The sequence below is a fragment of the Lagopus leucura genome, unplaced genomic scaffold, assembly GCF_019238085.1.
Source record: "Lagopus leucura isolate 7727_CA_CO unplaced genomic scaffold, USGS_WTPT01 Super-Scaffold_100002, whole genome shotgun sequence".
In the NCBI taxonomy this organism is placed as follows: domain Eukaryota; kingdom Metazoa; phylum Chordata; class Aves; order Galliformes; family Phasianidae; genus Lagopus; species Lagopus leucura.
This window is the reverse complement of record NW_024962263.1, coordinates 44,710,273-44,735,898: the sequence shown is the minus strand read 5'-3', so window position 1 is coordinate 44,735,898 and position 25,626 is coordinate 44,710,273. Positions and strand designations below refer to the sequence as shown.

Genomic DNA, 25,626 nt, shown 5'->3' with positions numbered 1-25,626 from the left:
TTCTTATCAGTAGATTCAAATAGATAAACTGTTCTAAACAAACAACCAAAATGCCTTCACCTTTTTGTATTCTCAATCATACTGGTATCTTGTTTTTAGAAGCACGTGATTTATATGTCAATATTAACTTCTGGCTAAATAACTGCTATTCAGTAGAAAATTTTCTCACCCCAAAGCAGCAAATAGAGCTTTTATTAATATTCTTTTGACTCAATGAGTAGAATCAGAGGAATGGCCAAACTTTCATTTTAATGAAATGCCAAATTTTGAAACACTGATGGGTGGGGGGAAGATGACCAGGATTCGGTACAAATATAAGTACACACGCCAAACAGCTTGTTCCTTGTAACTTCCAGCAGCTATTTAAATTTTGGTCCCAGGTCAGAAAGGTTTAAATTCTGAGTAACAGTAAAGGAAACAAACAACATTTAAAAAGAATGATGCTGCTTAAAATAGAAAGATTGTGATGACAGAACTCTTAATCTTCATACAAAAGCAGCATGCTTAAAAGAGCTGAAATATGCATCTCACAGCCGTTGAGAAGCTCCAACTGAAAATTTCAGTAAAACTGAGTGTGCACTAAGTAAGAAAACACAAGCATTTAAAATATATATTTTTTTCATATTCACAGAAAACATGAGGTAGAGAAGGAGACCTAATTTCATGTCCTTCCTCAGGGGTGGTGGGGAAGATATTTTAAGTCCCTTTATGTGGTTTTTCTATCCATTTCAGTGTTCCAGTACTTGCAGTAATGTAAACTCGTGGCTTACAAATACTCAAATCATCTAAACATCAGAAATGCCTCAAGTCCTCACCCAGTTTTATAAGCTCTAGACTTCTCTGTAATCCCTCAAGCAGAGTGAATGCAATGCTATCATCCCACAGTTTAGGTGTGAGAATCAATTCTGTATGTTTTTAAACAGTTTTCTAGACTTAACAATAAATGAGTCTGCTGAAAAGCAAGTTCTGTTATTTGGAGCTCAGTCCCAGAATCCACTGCTACTCAGCGTAATAGCAACACTGATAACCCCACAGCTGAGCAGAAGTAGTGCCTTCAGCTACCAGAGAAAGGTTGTTATAGACCAATGGCAAAGACTGTAAGATCTACTCTGCACAGCTCTAAAACCCAAATACTCTGTTACAAAATGAACAAACGAACAAAAACAACCCAGACGGGAATCATTTCCTTCAAACTGTCCAAAGGGAAGGAGCAAGTAGCGCTTCCTATTTCTACCAAATGCTGGTTGTAACCCAGCATGAGGAACAAATATTGCCCCCAAGTGAAGCCCCAGTCAATATTAGGTGGAAATCTCAGTGGTTGCTCCTTACTTCATGAGGAGTCTACACAGAATCTGTACATCTCCCAGCTTCCCTATTCTGAACCATACAAACCTTTCAGATCTGTTTCCATCTGAGCTCTTTCCCCGGGTTTGTATTCGCTGCTTTAAAATTGAGAAGGCAATCTGAGGAATGCACATTTATCTACATGCATAACCTGAGAGTTTATTTTGAGTTGTCTTCTTCTACCAAACTACTTTTCTAGAACACTAAGGCTGATGGAGAAAATGAAGAATAGTAACATTAATGTAAGGACAAATACATCAAAACAATCTTGACATAACTCTTTCAGCCTTCAACATACAGCTGAATGTAAGTGTAATGAATAGGATACAAGAGCAGAAGTGTACACTAACAACAAGATTGTAATAATTCATCTCCTCCTCAGATATAATGATAGCGACTAGCAGTAGGACTTGATCATTCTGATCAAGAAGATAAAGTTGCCACAAATTATGACATAAAAAGAATTTCCAAAAAGAAATAAAAATAAAAGGAGATAGCTGCCAAAAGGCATCGAGATCTATAAATAAAAAAAGAATGGGGTGGGGAAGAAGAGATGGGAAGGGATTGAGAGTTTTCAAGCATGACAGAGCAAGTAAGCATTGCACAGTATTAAAAGTTCTTTAAAAGGATGCAGGCCATTCTGAGTGTCAACTTCATACAAACAGAAACAAAACTCAAGGTATCTTCATGCCTCTTTCAGTACAGAACCTCTGCAGGCTACAACACCTGTGCAAGGGCTTCCTGTGCAACTAACACAGAGACACAGGCTGCTCCAGAGGAAGAGCTCCTCTAAAGACATCTGAAGAGTCTTTTTTGTCCGTCTTAAACAAAGTTTAGAGCATTAAAAAAATTGTCTTTTATACCTCGCTCTTCTCATCGTGTTGGTCAAAAAAAATCAGAAAACCAACCAAACCAGTTGGCAATAAGACTACTCAGATTGCCTAATTTTATGTACCTAATTCTGCAAAGCTATGTGAATATACCCTTCTCTTTAACTTTCAAATCTGCAGTAAAAGCACAGCAGCTTCAAATAACACAAGATATGAACCTGGATACAGAGTTTTAAATATCTGAAAACTAATTCATAGGAGAAAACAAGAGACTCATAAAGCAGTCAAGATAGTCTTTTTATTAACGCCTTAGCTTAAACAAAAGACATTTCTACTCATCAATGGATTTCAGGTGGAATTAATCTTCCCAAATTAGATATATAGCTTAGGATGAGATGAATCATGCAGTGAAAGTGCTTATTTCTCTCCACTCCAAAGAGAGCCTACAGAAGGAGCTCACGCTCAGGCAGCTAAAGCTGGCACGCACCAAGCTGCCTCCTGATAGCTAATGCTGAAGTTCATGTTGCATAGTATGCTTAATGGGTACCATCTGCTACTGAATTAAAGAATAAGGCTAGAAAACTTTTCTTTCAGAAAGGTGAGAAGCAGCACTAAATCAGCACATAGGATTACCATTAGCTTAAGTTATACGTAAAAACCTTAGCAGTCACCACTATTTTGCCTTCACACAATGGGCAGAGAACTATTCATAGAAAAATAAGCATTTCTTTCAAATAAAAACCCCATACATCTGGTACAAACATCTGCTGAATACACAATAATTATTTTAAGATACTGCAGTCACATACAGAAACCTATTCAGAAGACAGTATCTTCATAAAAATACACATAACTGGATGAATATGCATTACTAAGATTATTAACTATCAAAACTCAGCCTGAACTTCAAGAATTTTTCTAAGGCAAACAGGGACTTGAGATTCAAAATCAGTAATGTAGTAGCAAGGTATACTATTAAACCAAAATAATTAATTAAGATTGAACCAAACAGTAAAAATCATCTTCGAGTTGTGCAGCTGCCACATCAACAAAAGGAAAAAGGCAGCTAGTTTAAATAGCAGTCTCTTGTTTCAAATAGCACAAATCTTCTCAAATGCAGTACGTCTATCCAGCACAAAGTATGTCTTCTTAATATTACTCCTCCATTTACAAGTGGAGAGCTCTCTCTAGTCACTGCAGAAACAAAGAAGTATATTTTTCATCAATAAACTGGTCACATACAACACAGAGACACAAGGGTGCTGAGTATGTCTGTGGGAAGGAACAGAGATATAAAAACACTGCAAAGGAGTCTGCAAGGAAAGCAGGAACAGCCAGCCTATGGACAGCCCAGGCCATGAATTTGTTTTATCAGTACCCACTCAGAAATGCCTCTTTCCTAAAACACCTCTTTCCTTAAAGGCCCCTACTGCACAGAATGCAAGACAGATATGACTAGAAGAACATCCCTTATATGACCTAAAAAATATCATGCAACAGTAACAGGACAAAGTCATACAAAATTAATCCTTGATCTGACAAGTACTGCCCTGCCCTGAATATTCTGATAGTAAATACAAGGTGACACAAAGAGAAGTACATGTAGCCTGTGGTCCTAAAACTACCATAAATAGGAAGGTACCCCATTTTTTCGCTAAAGTTTGAGTGCTACCGGTAGAAAAGGATTCAGTAAACAGAAATTTAATAATAATAAATGAATTCTGCTTAATATAATATTAAAAGATCAAGCTTTACAACAAAGGAATGCTTGTACAGTGCATGAGCAAAAGGTCCATTCAAATCCCCTGTCAAAGTAGCCAACACTGATACCTAGAGAAGCATGTAAAAACACAGAAATACATAACAGTACCTCCCTGCAATACTCCCCGAGCTTCCAACAGTTTGCAGAAGTAGGATACAAGAAGCAGGTATTTGTATTTGACGATTTTCCTTCTGTGAAATGGCAGTTTCCCTTGATACTGATTTTCAATGTTTAGCCTCCTGAAATTCCTGAGGCAAGAAATTCTATAGCTTAATTACACGTTCTGTTGAGAACCACCTCCTTTTGTCTGTTTTCAATTCATCAGCTGCTAGTTTCATTAGATACTTCTTAGTGTGAGTGCATTAAAAAAAGATGGTGAATAAACATTTCCTATTTATGCCTCCTTTGCTAGTGATCATTTTACAGCATTCTGCTACACCATTTTTCAGCCACCACTTCGCCCAAAAGAATTCATGCTGCTCCTCTTACAGAAATTGCTTCCAATTGTTTTCATATTTGCTCTTCCTTAAATTCTTCCTTAAAACTTCAACATTATTCTTTCTGAAATTAAGTTTAATTTCAGTTTTAGCTTTTTTTTTTTTTTTTTTTTTTTTTTTTTTTTAAATAGGGGTGAGTGGGCTGAACTACATAAAATAATTCAGGTTTGTTTTTTTTTGTCAAAGTTCAACCATTAGTCTCCCTTTACTTCCTAAATATTACTAATCTTTGGCTGTTTTTGACATCAGTGCTGAGAGGCAAGAGTCAGTTTTGATCTCATCTTTTTAAATGTGAAGGTAAGTTTGCTCCTCCCTTCCTCCAGTATGTACCACACTAAGCTACCGATGGGGAACAATTTCTGCCATTTTAATGTCCAGTCACTGAGCATTATTAAGTCCTTACAGTCTGCCCATCTCATGCAGCACTCTCTGCTCAATCTCATTAACACAGTGCACTGTCATGGAAGGGATCACTGGAGTAAAAGAAGAAGGGACAAAGTCTATCAGTGATGCCTCTTCAGTTCTAACAGGAGTGTCTGTCAAGGTGGACACACAAGGAAGAGATCAGTGGTCCTGACACTATGTAAGTGACCGCACAGCAGTCTCTGTATCTACCTATCAGTAAACTGTGAGCTCACCTTTCTCCTATATCCTTTATCAGTGTGAACGCTCCCTGTTAGCATAATCATGGAGAATTGTTTCCTATGACCCCTCTCTATTTACTCCAATTCTCCATTTTTTTTTTTATGCTTTAGTCATTAATTCAAATGTATTAAGTTCTTTTCCCAAATCCAATGGCTGCCCGGTTTCTTCAAAGTTCTTTGGAGGGGGTACTTGTCAAGTAACTGTTGGAAACCCAAATAAGCTATTACTGTCAGCTTTTACTTCTTCATGTGTTTGCTGATACCTTCAAAAAACTCCTTTTTTTAGCAAACAGAGATAGCAAAGCAACATCCTCTCATAGCAGACTCTTCACTCTTTCTCAATAAATCATGTTTATCCATGTTGTCTTCACTATTACTTCTACTGATTTACTTGGAACAGGTTTCAAGCTTAGTGATTCTTAGTTCCTCACATCTCTCCTGAAGCCTGTTTAAACTAACCAAACAAAAATCAGTGTTACATACAGACTAAGACAGAACAGATCATGCATAACAGAATCTGTATCTTAACTACATTACATAGCTGTCAACACAGATTTGAAAATGACCTGCTGGAGAGGAGCTCTATGGAGAAGAGCCTGGGTGTGCTGATGGATGGCAGGGTGGCAATGAGACAGCACTGTGCCCTTGGGACCAAGAAGGCCAACAATATCCTGAGGTAAATAAACAAGAGCGTAGCCTGCAGGTCAAGGGAGGTGAACCTCCCCCTCTGCTCTGCCCTGCTGAGGTCACATCTGGAGTGCTGTGTCCAGTTCTGGACACAAGAAAGACTGAGAGCTCCTAGAAGGAGTCAGTGGAGGCCAACAAAGATATTTAGGGGCCTGGAGCACCTCCCTTATGAGGAAAGGCTGAGAGAAGGCTTGACTGAGGTGGGATGTTAGCAATGCTTACAAATACCAAAGGGTGAGGGTCAAGTGGATGGGGCCAGGTTCTTTTCAGTGGTTTCCAGGAACTTCCTTCAGATCAAGGGCCAATGCCACAAACTGGAACAAAGGATGATCCATGTGAACACAAGAGAAAACTACGAGGGTGATAAAGCATTGGACAGGTTCCCCAGAGAGGTTGTGGAGTCTCCTTCGTTGGAGATATTCAAGATCCACCTGGATGCTTTCCTGTGTAATCTACTCTACCTTCAGCAGGCGGGTTGGAATAGATGATTCCCAGAGGTCTCTTCCAACCCCTAAGATTGTGTGACTGTGTGATTCTTTGTTGCTTCCTATGCACAGTACAGAGGTTCCTGGTTTGTTTGCAGTTCAGAAAGATAGACTTCTAGGGTGCTAAGAGTAAATGCAAGCCTCTAGAAACAGATGCAAAAGTTTTTATTTTCCTTAGCCAGTTCAAGCAGTGTCCTTCAAAAGATTGGTACATGATAAAGATTTTGGTACACGATAAAGATTTACTTTAACAGTAATACTACAAAGATTTAATTGTATCAAAAGGATTCTCTCATCTTCTCAGTCTGCAAATTATAGGTTCACAAATATGTCCCACTGTGCAGTAGTAGCTATTCAACTGTTTTACAGTTGTTGCAATTATCAGAAAATGCAAATGAGCTAGTGAAAATGCAGTTATTCATTTGTAAATGAGATACTGCTCAAAGGGAAGTTTAACTTTTAACATCTTGCTGGAAGACTGGAATTGAAAACTTCTGCAGAAATTATAACCAAAGACTAGGCAACACGAGAGAAGGACTACAACAAGTCAGCTTTTAATATACACAAGTATTTTTATCCTCACCGATTTTACAAGGTTTCTAAATTTCCCTCTAAATTTCATGTTGAATTTCACTCAGTTTTTCTTCAGCTTAGTGTTGACCATTATTTTCTACTCGTAAGTCCAAAAAGAATTGAAAGCAAATCTCATCATACTGAACTGATCAGTTGCCTTTCCTTGATGCAAGCTCTAAGGCTTCACTGGGTCTGCCTGTGGCAAGTTTCACGGTGATCACGTTTTTACTGATAAATACAATGATGTATATAAATCCACATACAGCAGTTTCAGTCTGACTCTGCCCTCAGCTTTCTCTCTGTATTTTTTTATTGGTTAACAGAAGTTTGCAATTTTAGCACCAACAGAACAGTCTGGATTCAGGATGTTTAGTCAAGCATATGGAGGAAAACAGACAAACAAACAAAACCCTTTTTCACCGTGGTAAAGAGATCATTGGAACAAATGCGCAATGCACAGTCCAAGTTTTTACAGCATTTTAAAAAAAGACACTATCACAGATGTTGAAATATCATCTTTCCAAACATAAGATGAAAACATTTCCCTGACCTGTGCCAATCTGGGTTCATGAGGGAAAACTCCTTTTTAATGAACTTAATTTCCTTCAGCGACAATGTTACCAAAATAGTTGACCAAGAGAAGGCAGCTGATGTAATCTGGATTTCAGCAAAGCTTTCCATACTGCTTCTCACAGCATCCCAAAGGGTTACACTGGGGTAAATGGGGTTACGTTAGGCTGGCAGCCAGTCACTAGTGCAGATCCACAAGGTTCCATTCTAGGGCCACTTCTCATTATCATCTTCATCAGTGACATGGATGCAGGCCTTGGAGGTATACTACGGAAGTTTGCAGACCTTACTAAATTGAGAGGAGCTACTGATTTCCTCAAACATAGAGAGACCCTGCAGAGTGATCTTGACACATGAAAGCACATCACCAATTGCACCAAATGCACCAAATGCACCACCACCAGTGCTAGATTCTATGCCCAGGACAAAGCAATCCCTGACCTATATAAAGACTGACTGGAGGATGAGAGGTTGGACAGCAGCCCTGCAGAAAGGGATTTGGGTTTCTGGTTGACAGCAAGTTGAATCTGAGTCAGCAGTGTGCCTCAGCAGCCAAAAGGGCCAACTGTACCCCAGGGTTCATTGGATCCAGCACTGCCACCAGGCAACAGGAGGCTTACCCCATTGTGTTCTGTGCTGTGTGGCCTCATCTTGAGCACTGCATGCATGCAAGTCTAGGTGCCACAATATAAGGACAGAGAACTAGCAGAGTATTTAAAGGAGAGCTATGAAGACAGTAAAGGGTCAAAAGGACACAATATGTGCAGAGTGGCTGCGGTCCCTGGGTTTGCTCAGCCCAGAGCAGAGGAGGCTAACGGGCAGTCTCACATAGAGCAGAGGGGCAGCACTGAGCTCTGCTCTCTGGTGACAGCGACAGGACCTGAGGGAACTGCATGGAACTGTGACAGGGGAGGGTCACATTGAGAGTTAGAAAAGAAGTTCTTAACTAGTGGGCAGTGAGCATGAAACAGGCTGCCCAGGGCTGTGGTCATGGTTCCAAGCTGCTGAAATTCAAGGAGTAATTGGACAATGGCCTGAATTTTGGGTGGTCCTGTGTGGAGCTAGAGGCCAGACTCCATGATCCTTGTAAGCCCTTTCAGTGCAGATCATTCTATGATTTTATATCTTAAAAGCCTCTGGTGCTGCTCAGCATTTCATTCAGCTCCAGCTGTGCTCTCACCAACACTAAGAAAGGGGGAAGGACCACCTCTCTCAATCTGCACTCAATAGTTTGCCTAATGCAGCCAACAACAGTATTAGACTTCTTTGCTGCAAGCATATGGTGGATATTCATGTGTGCCCTGATGTGCACCAAGATCGCCAGGTCCTTTTCTGCAGAACAGCTTTATAGGTGGGTGGCCCCCAGCACAGACAGGTGCCTGGGGTTATTCCTCCCCATGTACAGGACTACACATGAGGCTCCTGTCAGATCATTTCTCCAGACTGACAAAGGCCTTCCAAAAGACAGAACAACCCTTTGGTCTATGAACCATCCCCATTCCAGTTTTGTGTTCTCTGCAGTTGTGCTGAGGGTGCACACGTTTGATCACCCAGGTCAGTAGCGAAGGTGGTAAACAGCACTGACCCTGTTTTTGAGCCCTGGAGTATACCACTAGTGATTGGACTGCAGCTGGACTTCACATCACTGATGACAACCCATCAAGCAGTTCAGCCGGTTTCTAGTCCCCCATGCTGTCCACTTGTATGTCACTTTTCAGTCTGTCTATGATGATTATATGGGAAACAGTGCTGAAAACCCCACAAAAGTTGAGATGACATTCACACTGCTGCCATAATCCACCAAGCCATCACAGAATCATAGAATCACTCAGCTTGGAAAAGTCAAACCACAACCTAACCATGCTGCCCTAACTAACAACCCTCCACTAAACCATGTCCGTGAACACCACATCCAAACGGTTTCTAAACACATCTAGGGATGGTGACTCAACTGGATCCCTGGGGAGACTATTCCAGGGATCCATCGCACCACAGAAGGTGGATTAAGCATGATTTCTCCTTTATGAATCCATGCTATGCCAACAATGCCTAACCAGCTACTAGTCCTTCACACTTGGAAATTATTCTAGCTTCTGTTCTTCATCTTTTCCAAAATAAACATTTCTGTATCTATAGAAACACACATACCCATTAGTAGCTGCAGTAGTAGCTATAATAACTGGGATGTACTTAAAGCAACTAAGAATCTCAAGTCACTCCTTAAACAAACTACTTATTCCAGCTACACACTGAAACAACAGGGCTTCTTTTTTCTCTGACAAGTGGATCTAAACTTGTAGTAACATTGTTGCAGCTGTAGCAACTGAATGAACTCAGAGAAGAAACAAAAATACTCTCCTCAACATCCCAAACATGCCTAACTGTTGGGAAAAGTCAAGTTTATCAGGCATATGTCTGACAACCAGGCCTTTTAAGAATTTTTCTCACCTTTAAATAAAGCACTTTGTTAAACACATCCTCCCTAGTTTTATTCCCACATTCTGTCAAGTTCCTGACAGTAGTAGTTCCTGTTCTCAGATTCCTTGGGCTCCCAAAAATAGAGACATGAGGAACTGTAGGGAGTACCTTCTCTGTGTTTTTTCCTTAACTTCTTTCAACTTCTGTCTTCCCTGCAGACTGCACTGTCATGACACACACTGTGTTAAAAAGCACCTTCAATAAAAATAGGGTTTTGCATTGTACACCCTTTCTTGCCCAATACATATACCCAGAAAGTACGCATCCCTTCAACCACTAAAAATTCATCAAAAACCTTTGGCCAGCAAAGAGGTGATACAGTATTCCAAAAACCCAACCAATTTTAAAGGTTTCCACATACTGGATAAAACGGGAAATGCGTGGCTAAATGGTACATCAGCCTTGCAAGCCCTACAGCAATGTGTGGGTGCCCAACTTTTTGCCTTGCCTGAACCACACTGAGTGAAGAGGAATTGTTTTGGACTGCATACATGTAGGTTGTTCCAGAAGTAATGCCTCCCATTTTTTCCATGGGAAATACAATCACTAGAAATAACACAATAACGCTATTTGATAGAGCAAATTCTTTGCCATAAAACAATATTCTTCCACGTAGTCACCACCATTAGTTCTGTACTTCACCAGCAATGAACAAGAGTCTGCATGCTGCACTCATAAAAATCTGTACTAGTGGAGATGATTCACTGTTGCAGTTGTTACTGCTGAAAAGCCTCACCATGCTCACAGCCACTGGTTGGTCTCTAGAAACGTGTCAATGAACGTCAATAGGTGCCATTTTTTCCTCATGGAGGAATTCAGTGACAAACCTTTGCTTCCATACACACTTCCATGTCAGATGCCCTTTCATCTCATGTCAGATTCTGTCAGACTGCTCCTCTGCTGCCATCTGTCACTCAGCAACAACATGTAATGGGATATACCGGTGGGAAGGTGTATGGGAACTGCCTGAACCTCTGACTGATCACCTGAGGCGAGCAATGAGTCAGCCACAGGCACACAGGTGAAGGCAATTCACCTGGGCTGCCGGAAGGGACGGAGCCTGGCTCCATCTCTCCTAGACCCACTTAAGAGCTGACTACCAGTAGGGAAGAATCTCTTCTGAAGATCCCTCCTCTCAAGTTTTGCAGCAAGCCCAGGATAGTGGTAAGCTTTCTATCCATTCTCTTTTTGTTATTATAATCTGCTTTGCCAAACTCTCTTGTTTATTTCATAATTATAACATCTTTATATTCATTGAATATACAGAAGATGCAGTCTCTACTACCCTACCGCTAACATCTTCCTTGACATTGTGAGCCAGCGTCATAAAATGGGAGGCATTACCTTCAGAGGAGCCTCTGTGAAATACATACTGTAGTAAATGTATAGAAAATAACAAATCCTATATTATTTTTTAACTCTTTACTGAAACATAAAAAGCAGCAAAACCGTCAAACTTGTGGGATACATGACCTTGCTTCTGTGAAACTAATGCATCACTCTGGTTTGATGGCAGTGACTGCAATTTGTAGTGAGCTCTCAAGGTATACATCAGATTTCTGATGAAATTTTTCTTCTCCTGTGCTTCACCCTTGCAAAGTTGTTCACAAATGCATATACTGCCCAAAAGCAGTGACATGAATGAGGCATGGCTGTGAAGTGAGAGGTATTTCTTTCTGAAGGCTAGCAGAGAGGCACGGTCACATTTTTTGATTGCAACTCTACACATACCATCTGGAAATTGGCAGGTAATGTATTTATGCCAAATGAAAATGAAGTCACAAATAAGCCAAAAAAAAGATTTTTTTTTTTTTTTTTTCCAATTTTGAAATGCATTCTGAAATTCCTTTATCAAATTGGAAAGTACAGCTGAGTACTTTTTGCTGTTCACAGGGCTGCATTTAGTGAATCAAAGCTCATAACCTTACTGGCCATGACTTGGGCTGGCACAGCACTGCCCCCCATGCCCTGGTTTCAGCCCAAATGGGACTCGCAGCACATTGAGGTTTGGTTGGTGCTTAAGGCTATGCTGCTCAGTGGGAAGAGCTGCTGCCATGATGGTGCTGGGCATTGCCAGCTGGGCTGGGCTGCAGCTGATTGGACATGCCTGCAGTAATGGCAGGCTGCAGTTGTGGTTTTATACCATATTACACATCTGACTAAGTGCTTCAAACACAAGCTGTGGCATAACACTGAACTAGAAGAGCAGATTACAACATGAATCCTGGCTTCTTTCAACAATTTAGTGATGTACTGCCAAAAAAAAAAAAAAAAAAAAAAAAGTCAATTTTAAAAGCCATGTTGTACACTTGGCCAGGGCATGTCTACTATGCTTCTGATAGACCAAGGATGATTGCCTAACAATAGTTTCTAGGATATTAATAGTCGTTGCAGTGAGCTGGTTGACTAAAATATTTTAAACAAATTTGGACGCATTCCCAATAAGATTATAACAATTTCCAGGCAGCTGTAACCTTAGGCCAACACTAGTTGACAGCATCCATTTAAAAACTCTTTCACACTTGTGCAAAGTTAAATCAACTTGGCACTCTTTCTGGTAGCCAATTGTCTCCTTAAAGTATGAGCCCTATTCATTCCATTGAATTGCTGCATTAAGGGGACAGTTGGCTGGCATGGGGAGGTTTGGGCTGATTGACAATGTGCTTTAGTCACAAAGAAGTTGCAGCAAGAGTTTCTAAAAACCAAAAAGCAGTTAAGACTGTGAATAAACGAAGCTAGTTGAAGACGACAAAAGTACAGGATGTTTCCGGGAAGAAGCTGGTGGTTCAATAAACTTCCTATCTATGACTAATCCTAAAGCTCCTTTTCTGTCTTGCTTTGTAAATTTAGTACCTCAAACACTCCAGTGAATTTCTGTTTATCACTTAACTCCACACCAGCTAAATATTGCAACAGCGGTTAGGATTTGTGGAATTTTTATTTTTGCAGAGCAGCAAAAGCTTAAATAGGTAAGATCTGCATTCATCCCATTGATGGGATTTTATTTTGCATGTGAAATGTTAATAAAAGAACGTTGAAGAGCATTTAAATACTCATTCTAAGGAGATTACAATGTTCCAACCATTCTTTCCTTTGTGAAGCTTCAAAGACACAATACAAGAAAGCCATGGAGTGCTTGGGCCAAAACAGTCCCGGAGACTGTTGAATTTATTCATGATCCCAAGAGATACTAGAAGCATTGAAAGAAGAATTTGATACACTAAATTGACATATGATACATTTTACAAGTGTAACACGGATTACATAAGTAATCACTATATTTGAGGTGAATTATCAACTGATGATACTTCCTTCCGTGTGTACACAATGCAGCTTTTGGTGTAAATGAATTTCCTTCTCCCCATCTATCCCAGCAAGACCCCCAGAAACGCCCGCAAACTGGTGCTGCAGCAACAGGAAGCAAGTGAAAATAAACTAAGCCCCCCTAAGCATTTACAACTTGCAATAAAAAGCACATCGAATTTAAATTGTATGTAGTTACTGAAAAGGCAGAGAGCTTAACATATGCTATGCTATATCACTAATAGCATTTGCTAACGTAAAAATGCTCGAGTTTTCTCCTCCTGATTCCTACATAATGCACGCAAAATACTTCATAAACAAGTTCTGGCTTTCAGGTGCTAAAGCATTAGTGCTGTAAAGTATTGGTAGTCAAAAGTAAGTGACGTTTTAAACTATTCAACCACACTATCTAACCGGAAAAAGGTAAATTTTTTTTTATTCAGCTGCTAAATCAGCCTAGTTGTTTGAGACAGCAGATCCTATTTCACTGCTTGTAAAGGAAGGCCACACTTCTCTGCCTTCATTTTACACTCCAGCGAAGTCTATCCTCAATACAGTTGCCTCCACTTACCCCATGGACAATTTGGTCCTTTTATGTAAAGCTAATCCAGCTCACCTTGAAGTCAAGAGGAATTCTGCACTTGACTTCAATGTGGAAAGAGATCAGGCCCTAAAACAGCAAAACTAAGATTATCTGTGGATGAAAAACAGATTCAGATTTCTCTACTGCCTAAATACCAAACAAACAAACAAAAAAACCTCACCCAAACACACAACTGATTCAATGAACAATTCAACAATGGAAGAAAAAAAAAAAAAAGTCATATTTCTATTTCGGTTTAAAGCTTATGAAAAGTTACTTAACACTGCAAAGTTTGAAAAAAATTCCATTTGAATTTCTGACAGCAGAACGGTACCATTTAATGCATCCTGCCTTGTCTTTCTAGTTTCACAGGAACTGATTAAAAAAACCTAAATCCATCAAGTCTAAGAACTAGATTAAGAGAAGCAACAGATTAACTGCATGGTTTCCAAGCTACAATAACTCATGCAACAATAATGCTTAGAACTTTCCCCACTTCCCATCGGTACAGTTTGGGTTTCCTTAAAAATCTCCACACTGTCATTAGTCCACTGGCTCAAAAGTTTTGGCAGGTTACTCCAACAGTCTGAATGATTCGATTCAGACTATTTGAATTATTTGGTCACCTGTGTACACTACACAGCATCTAATGCAGTAATGTTAACTTTTGAGTATTCATGTAAGAGCAAAAGGAAAGTATAATCGATCTGTACAGACAAATTCAGTCAGATACTAGCTGACTACACACTGAAAAGTTACCTCTCTGATTGCATTTATTTTTTACTTTTTTTTTAAAGAATTTAAAGTAGACAAATACATATATTTAACTATAACATATATTTATAGTGACTTCACTGATAAGAGAAATAATAGTAAATTTACGGTTAGGAAAATCAATATTAAAACCAACTTTTTTTTCCAAGTTATATTAGCTGCCAAGATCTTAAGCAAATTCAAACTAGGCAGAGTTCATTTGTAATCACACTGAAGTAGAATTTGAATACCTACATACCTTAACTAAAATATTTTATTACAAATGTACAGGATTTCCACTCAAATTAATATTATAAAATATTGGTTCACTAAAATCTGAGATACTTTTAGTCAATACATAATCAAAAGAGGAGTGATTTTTGTTTATATTTTCAAAGAAAAAGAACTTAAGTATTAGAACCACTCATTCTCACCTTTTTGAGTCTTTGGTGAGCAAAAATGGTTAACAAAGTAAAGCTAACATTCCTTTTTGTAAATAAATCCATAAAATCTAATATGTTTGCCATTTACAACAATCACCTTCTACAACCTTATCTGAAAGTTAACATACTTATAACTTGCACATTAAAATATAACACAAGTTATTCATGAGAATTTCAAGCACAATTTCCATTCAAATGCCATTAAACATAAAATGGGAAGAAAAAAACCTATTTTGTGAGTAAACTGGACTTTCATTGCTTAATAAATCTATACATACCTTAAAGGAGCCACTAGGACATTTTATTATTGCATTAAACAACACACACAATAAAATCCATGCCACTGGCAAAAAGCTAGCAAGATTAGCACCAACCCTAGCATGTAGTTACAGTCTACATATTTTACTGACTAGGAAGACTCAACCTCATTCTCTGGGAAAAGAACTAAGAAGCAGAAGTCTAAAACTAAGCTAAAGTAATTATTTAAAATAACCATACACAATCAAGATGTCATGTTTGTTAACAGAAGTCAGTTTACATATTGCCCTGTATTAGTTTGGACATGGTTTTAGCAGGTACACACCCAATGTAAACAGTATTCAGATGGTGTATCAGACTTAGGCTAGAGATAGAACAAATGTAATCCAAAAGTGCTAGCTTTGTACAAACAAGTCTCACATTCCTCAGGAAGTAAGTTTTCATCTATAAACTACCACTTCTCTCTTTGTTTGTGTATCATAATAGCCTGAACCAATTAGCTCTATGGCAGGTCTACAGCACATGAGCTAAGAAATACTTCCTAAAATGAAAACGGATCTTGATATCTTTAGCAAATTATATAATATATGTAATTATTCAGCAAGCTATTTTTAAAATGATAAGAATAACCTGAATCACTATGATTTATGAATTGTGTTCTAAGTGCAGAGCTGTATTTAAAATACATTATGGAACTGTACTTAAAAAAAAAAAAAAAAAAAAAAAAAAAAGTATGCCTAGCCATACTACCATTGCATCGTAGCCTCTATTGCTCTAAACACGAGTCAGTGTTTCATTTGTCTTATTTCAGGAGTTAAGAATTCAGTTAAAAAACTCAGAATGAAAAAAAAAATAAATCCATTCCCTTATTTTTCCCACCACTCAGAATATTAACACAACTCCCCCTTACATTTCAGGCTTGAAAAAAACGTGGCTGCTGTGAAAAGCAATTTTACTCAGGACGATTTCCACTGACAAGCAGTAACAGCTCAGAAATTGTCTTGGTTTTCCCTACTCTTTCCTTCATCTGCATTTTTTTTCCCAGAAGTAACAATATTTTACCTTATACCATATACATTCCCAATTAGAGTATTTAATTTTACCATGAAGAAAGAATTAAATACGGGTGTTTACAATGAGAGTAATATATTTCTCTTTCTCATGTTTTTCATACATGTTTTTCAGTTAGGTACAGATGATCTGATCTAGTTAGACAAATCCCTTTCTCTCTTTGCTTTCAGGACTTTCTAATTGTATTAATACACAATCTACCTAGAATGTATAGGGGGGATGGAGAGGAATAAAAAACAAACAAAACAAGCAGAAAGCATACATCACATGTTTCAGAAACCAGAAAGAAGACATGTGCTTTAAAATACCACCGCTGGAAGAAAACCTGAATACTCTGTATTTGAAATAGGCAGAATCTGAACCATCATCTGGTGTCAAAAGAACCTTCTGAAATTTTCCCCTTTAACTGAAGTTTCAAAACTTTTATTTGAGACATTATTATTTCTCAGATCAGGATAAATTCTCAATAATAATAATAATAATAATAATATTTTTGGTTTAGTTGGTCTTCTGGTCTGATTCACAGCAGCTATTCTTTCAGTAGGCTTTACTGAGTATGAGCATCAAAGAGGAAAAGCACTGTTAAGATTTAAGGTAAGAATAAACCACCACAAAACCCAACAAATCCAAGCCTTCCATTGTCACGCACTATAGGACAGCCTTCTTAACAGTGATGCAGAACTCACCTTGGTTTGTCATTACACAAAGTAGAGAATGGCCTTCTTTACACAGATGTTGCTTAAGCCTTACTTAAATTTGCATTAGGAAACAAAACAGTGTTTTTTCATTTGTCACTTAAACATTGCAAGACTTCATATTTAGTGAAATTATCCAGAGGCATATAAGACGCGTTTTCTGCTTTGTTATAGCACCAAAGTAAGTCTGCACCTACGAAGAAAAGTTAACTACTTCAAATGAAATCAGAGCTAAGCAGAAATAATGAATGCTGTATATTGTTAAAAACAAGCAAACAAACAAAACTTTAACCAGAAGTAGTAAAACATTTTGCCCACACATTCTGTTTTCTGCTCAAAAAAATAAGAGAAAAGAGAAATGAAACATTCACTGCCATATGCTTTCTTCCCATTCCCTCTCACCTTAATTTAGTCATTATGTGTATACAAAAACCACATCTTTAAGGAATGTTAGAATTTGAAGTTTGCTACAAGGTTTGGTGCAAATTTTTCATTTTTAGGCTGTATAAAACAGCCTAGGTTTGGAGATCACCCTGAATATATTTCAGACCTGCGTTTCATGATCCTTAATTCTGTTTCTCACACACTAACCTTGAGAAACTTTGCTCTGAAACACAGTAAATTTTGTCTTTAATATGCTCCCATTTGGTAAGCACTAAGATAAGGTTTTAATCCCAAACTGCAGACATTCAGAAAAATAGTAATCAGAATCAAAGTGAAGAAAGGAGACACAAGAAACCCGAAAAATACAATAATAACTTTACTGATTTATAGTTTATACTACATAGTTATCCTTTACTTATATATGCTTACTGTAGTTATACTTCACTTATAGTTTTTACTTTATAGTAAAAAACAGACCTTGTTTATCTTCAGATCTCCTTTCTCAACTATACAACAGCTTTTCGAAACTAACATTTTTTGGCTAATCTGTGGAAAAAAAAACACCAACAAGAAACAGGCAAAAGTATCTTTTGAATACCAGAACATTGCCTATACATTAATTTTGTATTCATTTTTCAGTTCAGTTGTTTTGAACAGAGAGTTAAGTGTTTCTCCGTTCTGATGCACACATCAGTAAATAACATCTACTGAAATAACACCTTCTAGGAATCAGCCCAGAAGACCACCTAAACCAAATAATCAGAAGTCCATCACCAGTCTCCACAGCCCAAGACAGCAAACAGTATAGGCCATATGAATCAAGAAAGCCTGCACCACAGAGAGCATCGCCAGCAACTTCCGATTTCTGGACACTGGGATAGATTCTGACAAAAGAGAATAGTTGTGTTGAACAAATGGGTTGGCAAAGGCAATCAGAAATACAAAGAGTACAGGGAAATACAGAAAGGTAGAGCAATCTGTACACAAGAGCTTGGGAGGCTTCTTATTTATTATTGCTTTGTGGTTACAAGTGTAGGTTGCAATCTTAGTTTCCAATAAAACGTTCTTGAAAAGCAAGAGACTGCTACATGTAATTCAGGCTTATTTTCTCCAACTCCAAGCATAAACATTAATTTTGTTATCTAACCATGCTTAAAAATAGCTTATTAGCAAAGAATTGTTCAGTATTAATTTGTTTTATGTCTTCACCTGGCTGACTGCCAAAACAGTATAAAACTGCACAACTGCAATACACAAGAGATTCAGAGCACCCTCTAATTACTCTTTAAATACCCTCACATAAGCACTGTCTTTTCCTACAACTTGCGAGGGTGAGGAAATTCTTGAAACCTTTAGCATAGGTCTGTATTTAATTCCCAACAGTGCACTTCACAAGCACAGAGTAGAAGCATCAGAAGGTCTACTGAACTAAAGATAAGCATTCGGAGCTGGACTGAACACAAACATGTCCTCTGCTACTACCACTGTTTTGCTGTGGGGCCACTGATCCTGGCAAGCATACCTGAGACCTGAATGCATTTATGCTCTGTCATTCACACCACAAGTAAAACACTTGTACTGTCTCATTTTTACAAGATTAGGAGGTGCTTTGGGCACGTGCGAACAAAGGACATGAACCCCACTGAAGTCTTCCAATATGAAGACTGACTTTAAATATCACATTAACACCACAAAACTGGAAGTTTCCCCAAAAACACGATAAAGGCCCTGACCTACACAGATTGACTCATGCAAGTGTATTTACTCAACAACTTCACTGTCAATGGAAGCAAATTAAGTCATCTACTTTTCTAAGCCTAGCTTACCTCAACCTAAAATCTGAACAGAAAGGATGGCTCAAATCTTCTGAAGAATCTTTTAACTTCTTCAGGCTTCTCTAGACTTCTGGTGTGAAGAAAACCACAGAAACATGCATCTTAAGCCACAGAAGTTTCACTTCCTCCTGAAGTACCCATTTGAATGGCAACCTATCTGAAGTTCAGTAGCACCATCAGAATCCAAGACTTACGTCAACATTTGAGATGCTAATAGATACCAGTATTGATTACATCTTACACAATACTACTAAAATAGCATTAGTCCTACAAAACTAGAAGATAAAATAGAGTCAGGACCAGCCAAAAACATCATCTAATTCCACATGCAGCATCCTAGAGTACTCAAGGAGCTGAAAAAAAGATAATGTCAGTCTGAGGTTTTAGCGGTCATTACTTCCCCTGCACTCTCCTGCTATCCTACGCCATTACCTAAGACTACAACCAAGAAAAAAATCAAAACCCCACCCTCAGTGATAATGGTCAACACAGCACACACTCTGCTCACTGAGGATCCCTACTGCAGCACCCTGCTTGGCTGCAGGGCTCAGGTAAAAGGCAAGATGGGAAGTCCTCAGCTCAGGGACACACTGCAGCTGAGCACAGCTTTGGTTTACTGGCCTCTAAGAAGAGTGTGATGTGGTGCATCATGAAGGCATCTGCCTGAAGTGACAACAGAAAGGGATGCTTGGCATTTCCATTTCTATTTCCAGCTATCCTTCACATTTAAAGAATATGTACTTAAACCTGAAGAGAACAAAACTCATACACAAGTAATAAGTTTTGCTCACTTTAACACTACCATCACTACAATTTCTATCTCCAATCTTGAAATCAGCCATGTGTGTTAACTTTACCCAAGGGTGCAGTCCCTCTCACTTCTGTAACTTGCCTCGGTGCTGATTCCTGCTTTGAAGCATTGGCACTACTGAGAAAAAATCCTGTTCCCATAGGTAGAAATGGCAGTAAGAATGACCTCCTAAAAACTAAAATTAAACCTGTCCTACAGTTAGCTGACAGCATCTTCTCAATGATACATTTTCCCCTTCAGCACACAATGCCAATTTCACCAGTTTGCTACAATAATCTGGGAACTGATAACATGATCTGGAACCCCACAGCTCTAAATCATTGCTTCCAGTGCAGCCCAGGATTGCAGTGATTGAGAGAAGTTACCATATGGTAACTGTAAAGCAGTTTGTATTCAAGAAGTATTATTTTTTTTTTAAAGCGGCTGTACATCATAAAATCCATCACTGTAAAACAGCACCCTACTAGTTCTTCAAGAACAAAAACTAAAAGAAATGCAGAGAATGAGCTATCTTCTCATAGCCCAAGATCATTCCTCCAGGTAAAAATTAAGCCCTATTTTTTTGTTTTAGAAACTACATTTCTCTCTCAGCACTGAGTCTATTCTGTCAACTATCAGAGGACTTCAGTGCTAGAAGCACAATACCTCTCAGAAGGGCTTCTCAGAAGCCACAGCCTATGCATGGAAGGCACCCTGTCCACAGTCGGTTGCTTAATATGGCGTAGCACAATAATTTCTTGAAGTATTCTTTGTGTTAATACCAACGTCAGTTTTAAAATTAACATAAAGGTAGCTTACTCAAACTGCATTCAAAGAAGGAGAGAAAAGTTTGATCCACATAGTGGATAAAGATGAAAGAATGCGTTTCTTTTAGCTAATGGTCTGAACATGAGGAATTGTATGTGAAAACATACTGCTTTTGTCCACAGGCAGAGCGCACAGGAAAGTAAAACTGTGCAGCTCCCATGTTCTTAAAGCAAACTTTGGCTACATGAACTGACATGAGCCACAACATGGACATGCACATCCCTGTCATGTGACAACAGGCATTTATCAGTGAATACAGTTTCTTCTGGAGTTGCAGGAAGTACGTCAGTCTCAGAATAAAGAATATTCCTCCAGAGAGGACAAGTATTGATAAAAATCTAAATTATATGTTGCAATTTTCTGAGAAACCATTCTGTTGCACAGTGTGCAGCACATCAAAGATTTATTAAGTATGATTTTATGATATTTCTCTATTTCAAATAAACTGGCAATTCCAATACACTTTTAATATCATTCAATTGTTTCATTTACTATCTAGCAGTTCCCTGGATACATTAAAAACAAATCAATCAATAAAAAACCCTCTTCATATCATGAAATACAGATCAAAGCTACCTGGGGCTCACTCTCATTCCAAAGGAAGCTCTCCAGATTCCAAATAACAATACCAGGATCCAAAAATTAGAAAGTTTTTAATAAGTGCACAAGTAGCCCTGTGAGCAGCAAAACCAGGGAAGTCTGACTTCCTGCATCAATTTCCAGCTTGACAGAAATGATTATGTGAACTCTCTGTTGCGCAGATTAAGAGCTCTTTCCTACCTAACTTCCTTAATTTTAGAAATTTCATAAAAATATTCCACCTGGGAGACCTCTGCTGCCAAATGTGTTTGAGATTGGCTGACAGCTGGAAGACTTACATACGACAAGCACGCAGATGTTGTGGTTGCACTTGAGCTCCTCTTCCTGAGGAAATAAAGCTAACAAAACCCGCGGAATAAAATAATCATAGGGAAGTACTGCTACCAACCAAAGCCGCAGTCTCACGTTTGTATCATGTTCTTTTGTCCTTTGAAATCCACCACAGTCCCTCTCAGCACCACTCCCACTGTTCGTGCCACAAAGATACCTTATCCTTAGATTAACCCTTGCACTCCAGCTGCACAGAGCACCCAGATTCACATGCATGTTCAGTAAGAACATCCTAGAGCTAAATTTACAAATGTGCATAGGAAACACCGGTGTAAGTGTGAGGCTTTCCTGCTCAACCTACTGTAGGGAACCTGCTTTAGCAGGGGGTTGGACCCAATGATTTTCAGAGGTGCATGCCAATCCTATGATTCTGTATTCTGTTTTGTCAGCTTGAAAGGAACAATTCTTACACTTATATCAAGTCTGCAGTAACACTGAGTTATGGCAATGCTGTACATCACACACTGCAAATGTAACCAACAACACAACTTAATTGTAAACCCCTCTTCCTAGTCATACCTTTCAAAAATGAAAGAGAAGTCTCCAAAGTAAGCTTTTTTTTATCTTGCTTTCTTGACTAAAGGTCAATTTCGCTTGCAAAACTTTACTGAAATTTCATTCAGCTGTCTATGAACTATTAAGAGAAATACAACACACTTCCCTTGGCAACACGCTCTACGTTCTAAACCACTTGGGGACCATTCCGCCCATTTAAGTGCATTTAAATATGTTTTTAACTAATGCTACCCTCTGCTTTGGCTCAAATGCAGCAGGTAGGCCTGGAAAAACTTCCTCAGCTTCTGCGAGTCAGACACGTTCACACCCCACTTACTCCCGATACAAAGTGGCACATACGTGCTACATTAGGCATCTGGAAGGTCCCATCTTGAAACAAACGCAATAAATCCACGTTCTTCAAGCCGTGCAAGAGAGAGAAAGAAAACGAGCAGCCGTCCTCCTGCACATAACTTCACACGCAGAAAGTTGCACTGCAGGAATCGGGCTTTACATCAAATGTATTTTTTTTTTTCCTAAATCGCCAGGAACACGACGGGGACTGACGAAGTGTTATGATGGCACATTTAAATTCATGACTCAGAAATTTAAAGCAGTCGCGTTCCTGCTAGGTGGAGCGATACCGAGTCGAGCACCGAGCGAAAAACGGCAGATAACGACACACGCGCGGCCGAGCGAGAGCCGAGGCGGGAACGCGTTTCCTGCGCTCCGTCCCTCGGCCCCAGCGCCGCTCCAGCAGCGCCCGGAGCCGGCGCGGCCATCGCCGGTCGGGGCGGCGCGCAGCCATCCCCGACGCTCCGAGCTCCCCGCGGGGCCGGGCAGAAAGTTGCGGAGAAAGTTTGCGCGAAGGGGCCGAGGTCCCCACCCGGGGGTGGGGGCGAGGCGGGCGGCCCCGAGGGGAGAGGCCGGGGGCGGGCGCGGGCGGCCGGGGCCTAGCGCTCAGCCGGGCGCCGCCGCCGCCGCCATCGCGGCCGCCTCTCCCGCGGGGCGGGGGGGTGGGGGGACGGGGCCGCGGCCGGGTGCTCACCTGCCCGTCCTCAGTGGCGCGGGTGGGAGAAGGAGGGGGAGAGGGAAGGAAGCGGGGCCCCCCCCGCTCCTCCCGGAGCCACGGCGACCCGGGGAGGGAAGGGGGGGAGGAGGGGAAGGGAGGAGGGAAAAGGAGCAGGAGGAGGGAGCCGGGCGCTCCGGTGCGTGCGAGGAGCCGGAGCCTGGCTGCGGGAGGAGGAGACTCCCCGCCCCTACGGCCGGGCTCTCCGGCGGGCACCTCCGGCCCCTCCTCCCCCGCGCTCCGCCTCGCCCCGCCTCGCCCCGCTGCCCGCGGGCGCCCGGGTGAGGCGCGGCGAAGCTCCCCGCCCGATCAGAGGCCGCGGGGAGGAGCCGGGCGGACCCCTCCTCGGCGGCGCCGCGCACCGAGCCAACATGGTGGCGGCCGCGGCCGCGGCCGCGAGGGGCAGCCCACGATCGGGGCCTTTCGGGGAGATTTGCCAGAGCCCGGCTGCCTTCCCCCTGCTTGACGCCTTTCAGGTGTGTGACTTCAGCTCTGAGCTCTTCCGCCTGCCGTGGGAAAGGCGTGGAGAAATTACTCTTCCCCCGCGCAGCGGGGGATGTCCAGGCTTGGTGTGTGTTATGGGTTTGAGTCAGACAGGTACATCCCGTTGGTCTCAGTGCCAGAGGTCAGCGTCGCGTGTTTGAAAAAGAAAAGTTGGGTTTGTGTCGACGGACTTCAAGATAAAGGTCCTTCAAATGCAGTTACAGTCTTCTGAGGTCATCTTTCAGAAGTTAGGCCAAGTAATCAAGACATCCAGGCTGGTTCACCTGGACTTGGGTATCTGAGGTTGCATACTAAAAAATTTTTCAGCTCAGAAGGAGTGGTGAAGCATTGGAACGGGCTGCCCGGGCAGGTAGTGGAGTCACCGTCTCTGGAGGTGTTTGAGAAATGTGTAAAGGTGGCAATGAGTGACATGGTTAGCAGGCATGGTGGGGATAGGTTGATGGTTACATGTTCTTAGTGGTCTTTTCTAGCCTTAATGATATGGAGTGACTGCAGGAAGGACTGAGAGAAAAACACTCCAAGGAACCCAGATTATTAAAGTTTACACAGTCAGATTGGTGGCTGTCATTCAGAATTTGCTTAGTTTTCAGCTCATTAATAGCTAGATTTATGTCTCTTGCACCTTTATTTGGTGTGAAGACTGACTGATAATTGTATTGGTCTGTAATGAGAATCTAATACAATGTGTACTTAATCTTTACAACAATCAAGCAGGAGGTCCCATTTCTAGGCAATGATGGAGAGTAAAACCGTTTGTCTTTTAGCTGAAGTCAGATACAAGTATTTGATTTTACAAGATAATAAATACACTAGGCAGTTAACAGAAGATATATATGTATATAAAATAATAATGCAAAGGTGTTTCAAGTTTTGATGCTCCTTACCATAAATCATACTCATGAAATCCTTTTAGAGTAGTGGAGTTTATCATTTTCCTGTCCTGTTAGGAGCCTAAATCACATTATTACAGAATTTATTTTTAATTTAGAAATCAACGAGTTTTACAAATTGAGCTGGGTAATGAATTATTTAACCAAGGAGCAGTCAGAGCTCTGGGTCTGGTCAGTGCTTCGCAGCACAGTTTGGGCTTGCAGTAGTCCTCCAAGCCTACAGGGTTGACCTCCAGTATTCCTTGTGTTTTCCTTTCCTGTATGTGGGCAAACACTGTTGGACAGTTAAGTTTACAGCAGAACAGTAAAACTTGGGTGTCTGAGAAGTAGACTGATAATAAGCATATTATTATCATTGTGTTTTTGTGTTACTCATTTTTCTTTAAGAAATGTAGCAGCTTTGGGCTAAAGCTGTATGATTAGAGGCATATTGGCTCTTGCCAGCTGTCAGTGTAACTCAATGCTTAGTTTTCAGGCCTGAAGTAGATGGCATTTTTCTCAGCATCTGGCTGTGCCCACGTGATATCTATAGGTTCCCTGGGATTCTCAGTCTATTCTAGCTCTCTGATTGGTTTCTCTTCCAAAGACCAATATAGAGAGTGTGTTGGACTTCTAAAAGACCCAGCAGTTATCTGCAGCCTTCTCTTGCTCTTGTCTGTGCATTTATTCTACTGACTGTCCAGTTGTACCACCACAAATAGTACTAAGGCTGCACTGGTGATCAACTTCTGTTGATAATTGCAGAATTATAGGGGTTGGAAGGGATGTCTAGAGATCATCTATTCCAACCCTTCTGCTAAAGCAGGTTCCCTAGAGTGGATGATTACACAGGAAAGAATCCAACTGGGTATTGAATGCCTCCAGAGAAGGAGACTTCACAACCTCTTTGGGCAGTTTTGTTCCAGTGCTCTATCACCCTCACAGT

The 25,626-nt window shown here is 40.4% G+C and overlaps 1 protein-coding gene across 1 annotated transcript in view; it reads right to left on the bottom strand.

Annotated features, from left to right (window-relative positions):
- Positions 1-23,471, bottom strand: part of YES1 (YES proto-oncogene 1, Src family tyrosine kinase) — a 53,132-nt gene extending 29,661 nt beyond the window's left edge. The window contains exon 1 of the mRNA XM_042869602.1: positions 23,287-23,471. The gene's annotated coding sequence lies outside the window, so the exon portion shown is untranslated. The remainder of the gene's footprint in view (positions 1-23,286) is intronic.
- Between the last annotated feature and the right edge of the window lie 2,155 nt (positions 23,472-25,626).